Source organism: Oenanthe melanoleuca, chromosome 7 (genome assembly GCF_029582105.1).
Source record: "Oenanthe melanoleuca isolate GR-GAL-2019-014 chromosome 7, OMel1.0, whole genome shotgun sequence".
Taxonomy (NCBI): domain Eukaryota; kingdom Metazoa; phylum Chordata; class Aves; order Passeriformes; family Muscicapidae; genus Oenanthe; species Oenanthe melanoleuca.
Genome location: NC_079341.1, coordinates 29,759,709 through 29,767,302, shown reverse-complemented (window position 1 = coordinate 29,767,302; position 7,594 = coordinate 29,759,709).

Genomic DNA, 7,594 nt, shown 5'->3' with positions numbered 1-7,594 from the left:
CTGGAGCAGCAATATGCACTGTTTTTAACAAGTATTATCAAAAAATTTTAGAATATTTAGAATACCTCTTTCTTTTTGGCCAAAATTGTATCCAGAAAAGTTGGGTTTATTGTCTGATAGGAGGGAGACTTTGTAAAAAATAGTCAACAGGGATACTTGGCACTGGTTTACTGAGGAGATAAAAAAGGAGGTGGGAACATGGCTGTCACCTGCCATGTGCATAGGTTTACACATGGTAAGAGGCAAACCTTGAACACAATTTTAGGAGGGCTGTGCTGCATAGAGGCGGATATGCAATTTCAAATTGATTTTTTGAGACTTTAGAATTGCCATACAGGAGATGGCCTTTTCCCACCCTCACTTCACAGATTGTTATGCCTTATGTGTGCATATTTAAGTATATAAAAACCCAAACTGTGTTTGAATAAAGTAAGATGTACTAGTAATCAATGCTAAATCTGCTTAGTGTCAAAACAGCCAGAGTGATACTAAACTATCAGCAACTTTCTTTCATTAAACTGATTTAGCACAGTTCCAAGGACAGAAACAAGCACTAATTGGATAGCAAACACATTTCAATTATCTATGGTGAATTAGCAAGCAGATGACAAGCACTAGGAGTTGCCTTCATTTGTAAGTTCTCCTGCCCCACTCCCTGGCCTTTCAACTCTGCATCACTCCTGGCTCCTCAAAAGTTTTTCAGAAAGAGGTTTCTGATTACTATGCAAGGATAAAATACAACAGATATGTACTGATCTGGAGTGATTTGTTTGATAAGCCTGATAATCTATCTCTCATAAAACTTGGAGAATTCAGCGATCTTTTTCTCAAGTGTAATTTAGCTAATTAGCAAAAGCCAGCCTGGTAATCAATAGAATCACTTGTATTACAGATGGCACTAACAAAACCTGTACTAGTTAATGAAACAAAAGGGTTTGCTTGCTCAGCTTTAGAAGGCAGAATGACTCTTAGTTGCCAGCTGCTTTACTGAAAGTGCTGCATAATTCTTATGAATAAAATAGGACTCAGTTTAGGAGACTCTTGCCAGGTTCAGGAGTGGTGATAGCAGAGAAACAAATTAGCTTTCACATGTTTTGTGTCTCCAAAGAGAAAAGCATTTTGCAGACTCACTTTTACTTTCCTTTCTAACAGCAGCAGAGCTCTGTGATTGTCAGTGACAGTCTTTTCTGTGTTTATGTTGTGTTACATCCATTAGCTAGTCTGAGAAAAGATTCCATACAACTAATATCAAAAAGACCCCAGCTAGCAGGATTTAGCCTGGTATCATCCCCTTTGCAGTTTACATTATGTGAGTGAGTAAAGGACCAGGACTTTTTTCTGCCATCAGCCCCAAAGCAGTAACAAATCAATCTGTCCAAGTGTGCTGTCCATGGTCCTTAGCCCAGAATCCTGTCCATGAAAATCCTTGTTCCACTGTTGCCTTGCAGTGGTGACATCTAAACTGCATGCAGCCTTTCCCCTGGGCAGATACCCCGGATTAATCAGGAAATGTCATAAACAGTAGAACATGCTTAAATATTTAGAAAGTGTGATAAAGATGAACGACCTCATAAAGTCTGTGCTCATTTTCTGGGTGTTTGAAAGGTACCCAGACATGTGAGAAGTACTGGGGTATGCAATTGGCCAGAAGGGTGGTGCTGTATGACCACACTCATTCACTCACAGGGGCTCTGGGTTAAAATGTGCTGTGTGCTTTTTTTGTCAGAAATCCCACTGGAAACAAAAGATTGCTCTGGTAAATCAAAACTGACATGTTGTAAGACAAGAATTAATTTCTCCAGATCGGCATTTTTGATGGATAGCTGTTTTGTTGGAAACTTTATGTCCAGCTGCACCAGCAATCGTTTAGCCTGTTTGGATGAGGTGCAAGGGCACAAACGTTGAATGGGCACTTGGGGGAAATACATCAGCCAAGCACATGCCATCCCTGTAGCTCAGTATCCACACTGCTGAGATGTTTGGAAATCTGACAACAACAGCACTTGTAGCTGGATTCTTCGGAATAAAGAAGAAATAAAACTGCAGTATTAAGTGGTAGGTCACGTTGCAAATCACAAGCTTTTCTTCATCTAGGTTGGGTCTGATATTTGATAATGGGCTGAGTGACTCAGGCCTTACATTTGTTTTCAGAGCAGATACTGATCATCAGAGCAGATCATCCCCAGCAGGACTGTGATAAAGAAACTTTTTCTAAACATTCCACAGGCTCAGCACAGTCCCAGTGCTTGTGAATCCATCTTTAAGGATGCAGCCACTGAAGGGGAAATGTAATGATAAAGGACTTTTTCTGCTGGCTTATTTTATATCCATGCTTGTGCTGGCCTTTTGAAATGCAGTATTATGCCAGAACTTAATTGCAGTGCTGTTAATTGCATGCAGAGCCATAAACATTGAGTTAATATATTGCATATGACTGTGTGTAAATGTCAGTCACTGATTACTTGGCTACCTTTTTTGACATTACATTGTGAATGTTTCTTAGGAAAGAAACCTGCACCAGTATGAAGTCTTTTGGACCACAGTGAGATTTAAGCCCTTCAGGGAGCTGACTGTCCCATCTGCAAACAAATGACATGGAAAAAATTAACTTGCCAGTCACTGAAAGCTCATCTCTGGGTAAGATTCAAATATATATTACTGTCAAAATCAATGAGGAATATTTCTTATGATTTAGCAGTAATATTTTAGGAATGCTGGCAAAAATAGTTTCACAGAAAAGGTGTGCTGAGCTACTCCACATCATGGCCAGATCCAAACATAGCATTTATAGAAATTGCTTCTCCTGCAATTTTTACTTTTGTCATTTTTGCAGTGTGTTAGTGTCACTCATTCAATGTGCTCATCTAATCATCACTTTTTCAGACATCATCACAGTGCTGTGCATCTCACTGCCCAAAACCAGAGCAGTTTCTGGTGAGATGCTGTTCACATCCTGGGTACCAAACTGAAGGTGCTGTGCTCATGGCAAAGGGAAATTTCACCCTCTAGATGCTGGAGAAGTTTTAAAATCAATTTTCACTGTGCATGAGGCAGCACAGGGTGGACCAACATTTTCTGTCAGAAATCCTTTACTGCCAAATTACTATATAAATTAAATGTGTGTGGGAAAGAAGGAAGTTTCTGTTTTTTGCTGAAACCAAGAGTTTGTTCTTTTTTCCCCTCTATTTCTTTTAAATCTAGAATTTAAATATAAAACATTGAAAATGAAATTTTGTAATTAAAATACTGGAACATTTTTATTTAGGAATGCTTCCTCTTGTAACAGCAGCACCACCAGCTACTTCCTGTTACTAAATCTCGTTGCTTTAGCAGAGATTTATATTCAGTGGCTGCTGCTGTTCTTGTTAGCAGCTGCCCATCCCCATGCTGGCCTCTGGCCAGCTGCCAGGCTGCCTTTCTGGATTCCCCCCAATCCAAATGCCTTGCTGTGACAGGGGCTTTCCAGGGAGTTCCTCTCCTTTTCAGACCAGAAAGGGACCAGGAGGGTGCTGGGCTCAGGTCAATCTTCCAGCAGTGCCTTCTAAATGACACACTATACACAGATTTAAGTACTTGTGTGCAGACAGCTCAACAGCATTCATGCATCTGGCTCTCCTCAAAACAAAATGTTATCTCTTGGGAGGGAATTGAATGCATTCCACTTCAAGTAATTTGTCAGAGAATTACCATTTTCCATGCAAAACAGGGATGCATTCTAATAGTCTTCATAATGCATTCAGATCAATCCCATGGAAAGATGCAGCCAAAGTAATCCAGCAAAACCCCACTTCAAAATTTCTCAAACATTCTCAAATATTTGTTCACAATTCACTTTGATTATTTTCCTGGCTCATTTTAGAGCATTCAAATTTTTTCTGGGAAGTGAATTCTAAAGTTATAACTCAGAAACAGGAATTGATATTTATGTGCACACATTCTTAGTATGAATCTTTATGTTTGTTCAATATGGGAACAGAAATACACAAAGGAGGACCTCAAAATACACATGGTTATAAATTTCTTGTTATTCAGGGGAGTTCATACTGTGGAAGCTGGACTAGAACATGTAGTGGATTTGATAAAATACATAAATAAAGTGAACATAACTATGAGAGAGGTTATTTTCAGGTTCATCATAACAAACTTCATTTACCTACCTACACCATTTTTTAGTCAAAATCAGATTTAATTAAGGATCTTTAAAGCAACCACTTGCTAATTGTTGGTATCTTCTGTATGGCCAGGTTTGGCCTGGACAAAATGTCCCAAAGCAAACCCACCATGCTTGGGCAGCAGCAGTGATAGCACAGCAGTGGAGCTCCAAGTGTGGGAATAATTTAGCATATGGATCAGATGATTTTGTTCAAACAGAATGGCAGTGCCAAGAAAGCTGCTGCTTCTTGGAAGGTGCTGTGGACTTCTCTCCTGGTGAGAGTCCCACAGTATTCAGGTGCAGGAAATTATTGTGGTGCTTGGAGGAAGGGGATTGACAATCACATCAATTATGCTCCATTTTGTGAGCAATTCCAGGAGTATAATAGGGGTCAGAGAAGAAAGGTGTTGTTCCATGGTATGTTTACCATGATGCTGCAGAAATACTTTCCTCTTTCCCTGTCTTCCCCTCAGTTAAAATGAAAAAGCCTCATTAAAACCCAGTAAAAGACACTGAATCTTTTATGCATCCATAGATTTGCCACTGCTTTCTGTCTTGCTTGTGAGAGTTCAGACACACTGTAATGATTCAAAACTGTCCTTTCTGTAACTCTATTTTCTTCAGTTAAATTAAACCAGGGGGAATTATCTCCTTTGATATTTCTCTTCCAAAGCTGGTTGAAAGTGTTGTACACGTGAAAAATGAGATTTTAAATGGAAGGAGAATGACTGACATTAATTTAAAACCCAAACGAAAGAGATAATTGCATACAGTAAAACTCCTATTATAATGAGGAGTTAGTCATAAGTGATTACATAAATTTTAGAGATTAAATGATTAAAAAAAATGTTTAGGATTAAATCCTGTCCTGAGCACAACAGAAAATGCAGAGGCATCCTTCCTCTTTGGCAGTGATACTGCTACTGGCCAGACTAGAATTTATTGGGGTGTATTCAGAGATTTGCTGAGGAAACATTTTGTTGCTTAGCCCAGGCCACTCCCTTATCCAGCCAGTCTTGCTGCATTTTGGGCAGTATGGTATTTATTTCTTATTCCTAGAGTTTCTTAGGCTTTGTACACAGATTTATCCTCTGAAAGCCAAAAATTTCCTGAATACTCTCCCTCCTCTTCTTTTGCACCAAAGATTATCCCTTAGTTTTTTAAAAAGTCAGTTGCTGATGTGGAATAGAAAAATATTCACTGTAAATATTTTTCCCATATGAATTGTGAAAGAGATGCCCAATTCTGAGCAGATCCATTTCCTGATTTAATTAGACCAACTGAATTGACTTGAATTAGTGACAGGATTGGTTAGCAAAAGCTGAGGGGGAAAAAGTTATGCTTTTTATCAGCAAGCCTTTATTCCAAATGCTTTGGTAAAAACACATAGGTGGCTAAACCATCATATGGGAATGAATCATGCAGATGGTTGGCAAAATCACAGCAGTGCTACATGCTGGTATTTATTTTGAAGTGTTATGTTCTTTGGAGTCTCATTTCATCTTAACACCAATCAGTCTTGCCAGGACTCATGAAAAAAGCCTCTTTTCAAATTTAGTGTTTTTTTGAATGCTTATACTTAGATCCTATCAAATTCCAAGTTCTTAAAATAAAACAACAAAGCAATGTTTCTCCCCAGCTTAAAGTCTGATGTTTTCTATGTATCAGAGTAATTTTATTTTAAAAGCAGAGATTGGGTTTGAAATGTCTCAGTAGAGGGGCAGTTCCTTTTATTGTCTTTACAAAGCTCAGTGCAACAGCAGCTCAGATATTTTCTTGGGTCTTACTCATACTATTAGAAATATTTCAGTGTTCTTTACTAAGTTATCCTGAGTTCAGTCTTGGATCTTCTTGTTTGTGGCAGATACCTCAGGGAAAGAAACAACTGAAAATGTTTCAGTAACTTAGAAGGGCATGTTCCCATCATTTGGCTTTCAGACCTTCCACTGGCTAAAAAGGAATTTTGCTTTTAGAGAGATGTCAGTGTGACAGCTCTTAAAAAGGAGAACTGATGGGCTGCTGCTGCTGCATGGCTTTGTTTCCTCTAATAGAAAGATTTAGTTCAAGTGTGTCCTGCATGAAATCACACTGCTCAGCTGGGTGTTAGGATGATGACTCACTAGTTTTTCTAGTCAGGGACATTATGGAGCCACATGTGTCCCTCTCCTTCTGAAAAGGGTCATCTTGCTCCTGTGATACCGTGGCAGGAGCCTTCACCTCCCTGCCCAGCATGATGCTGAGCTGAATGCCAGCTGCTGGCACAGCTCTTGGGAGGGGCCCTCAGGAGGTCCTGTCTCTCTTCTCCAGCCTTTTCTTACATTTGAGGCAAAGCCCCTCTGTTCCTGTGTTTCTGGATGCTGCTTCTAGGAGGTGGGATGGAAACAGTGATGTCCTGGAAATACCAGTTTGTTTGAATGGGCAGTTTCTTGGAACTGATGAGTTGTGTCCCCATTGCCAAAAATTTACAACCCCCTGAGCTCTGATAGGGATGCTCTTATCCAGTCCAAGAGTAAACAGATACATATGCTCATCTCTTTTCCATTTTCTCTTGCAATTTGTTATACACTAAATTGATTTTTCTTCCTTCTTTTTCCTGCAAATTTTCTCATTAAATTAAATAGTCTGAGAGGAATAACCATTAAACCTTCATTTCTAATTAATTAAGTGGTTTAAAATCTAGGTCTTTGAACACTTCCCTAATTAATTGTGTAAAGCTAGATACAAAGTTAACAGGGAATGAAAGAGTATTACTGTAGGGAAGTGCTTTACAATAAACTACCAAGCTATTTACCAAGTAGTGCAGAAGCTGTGAGACATTGGAGCTCTTACAGGCTAGAGGGGAAGTCTCTTTCCAATGGTAGGCATGATGGGAATGAAAACTCTCACAGTTACTGCCTTTTTGTAAACATATGTGATACCAGGTGAGCTCTGAGTTATTCAATGCTGATAATACCTGTGTCTTGTCACACTGCTCATGTGCAGTCTCTTCTTCTTCCTCTCTCCTTCTCCAGCATTTTCAACAGCTGCTTTAAAAAAACTGTGAAAAAAACCAAATCCTCCTGAGCATTCTGGGTTCTACTTTTCCTGCAGCTGAATATTTTCTCTCCCCCTTCTCACTTGTGGGTGTCACTTTTCATTGGGGATTTTCTATGAAAAGTCCCTTTCATTGCCAGCATGTCCAGCTATTCTGTTTCCCACCTTTTAAGAAACTTTAATACTTGACATTTTGCAGTTTTAAAATGTACGTTATCCTGTCAGTTGATTTACATAATCCAGCAGTTCCCAATATTATTGACTACCTCACTAGTTTTTAATGTTACTGTGAATGTTATTAATGATCACTTATATCTGCTTCTAAATGCAATGTACAGCAGCACAGAGCTAAGACAGACACTTAATTTAAAATTTATGCTGTAAGATCTATCAGTTCTATAATTTAAA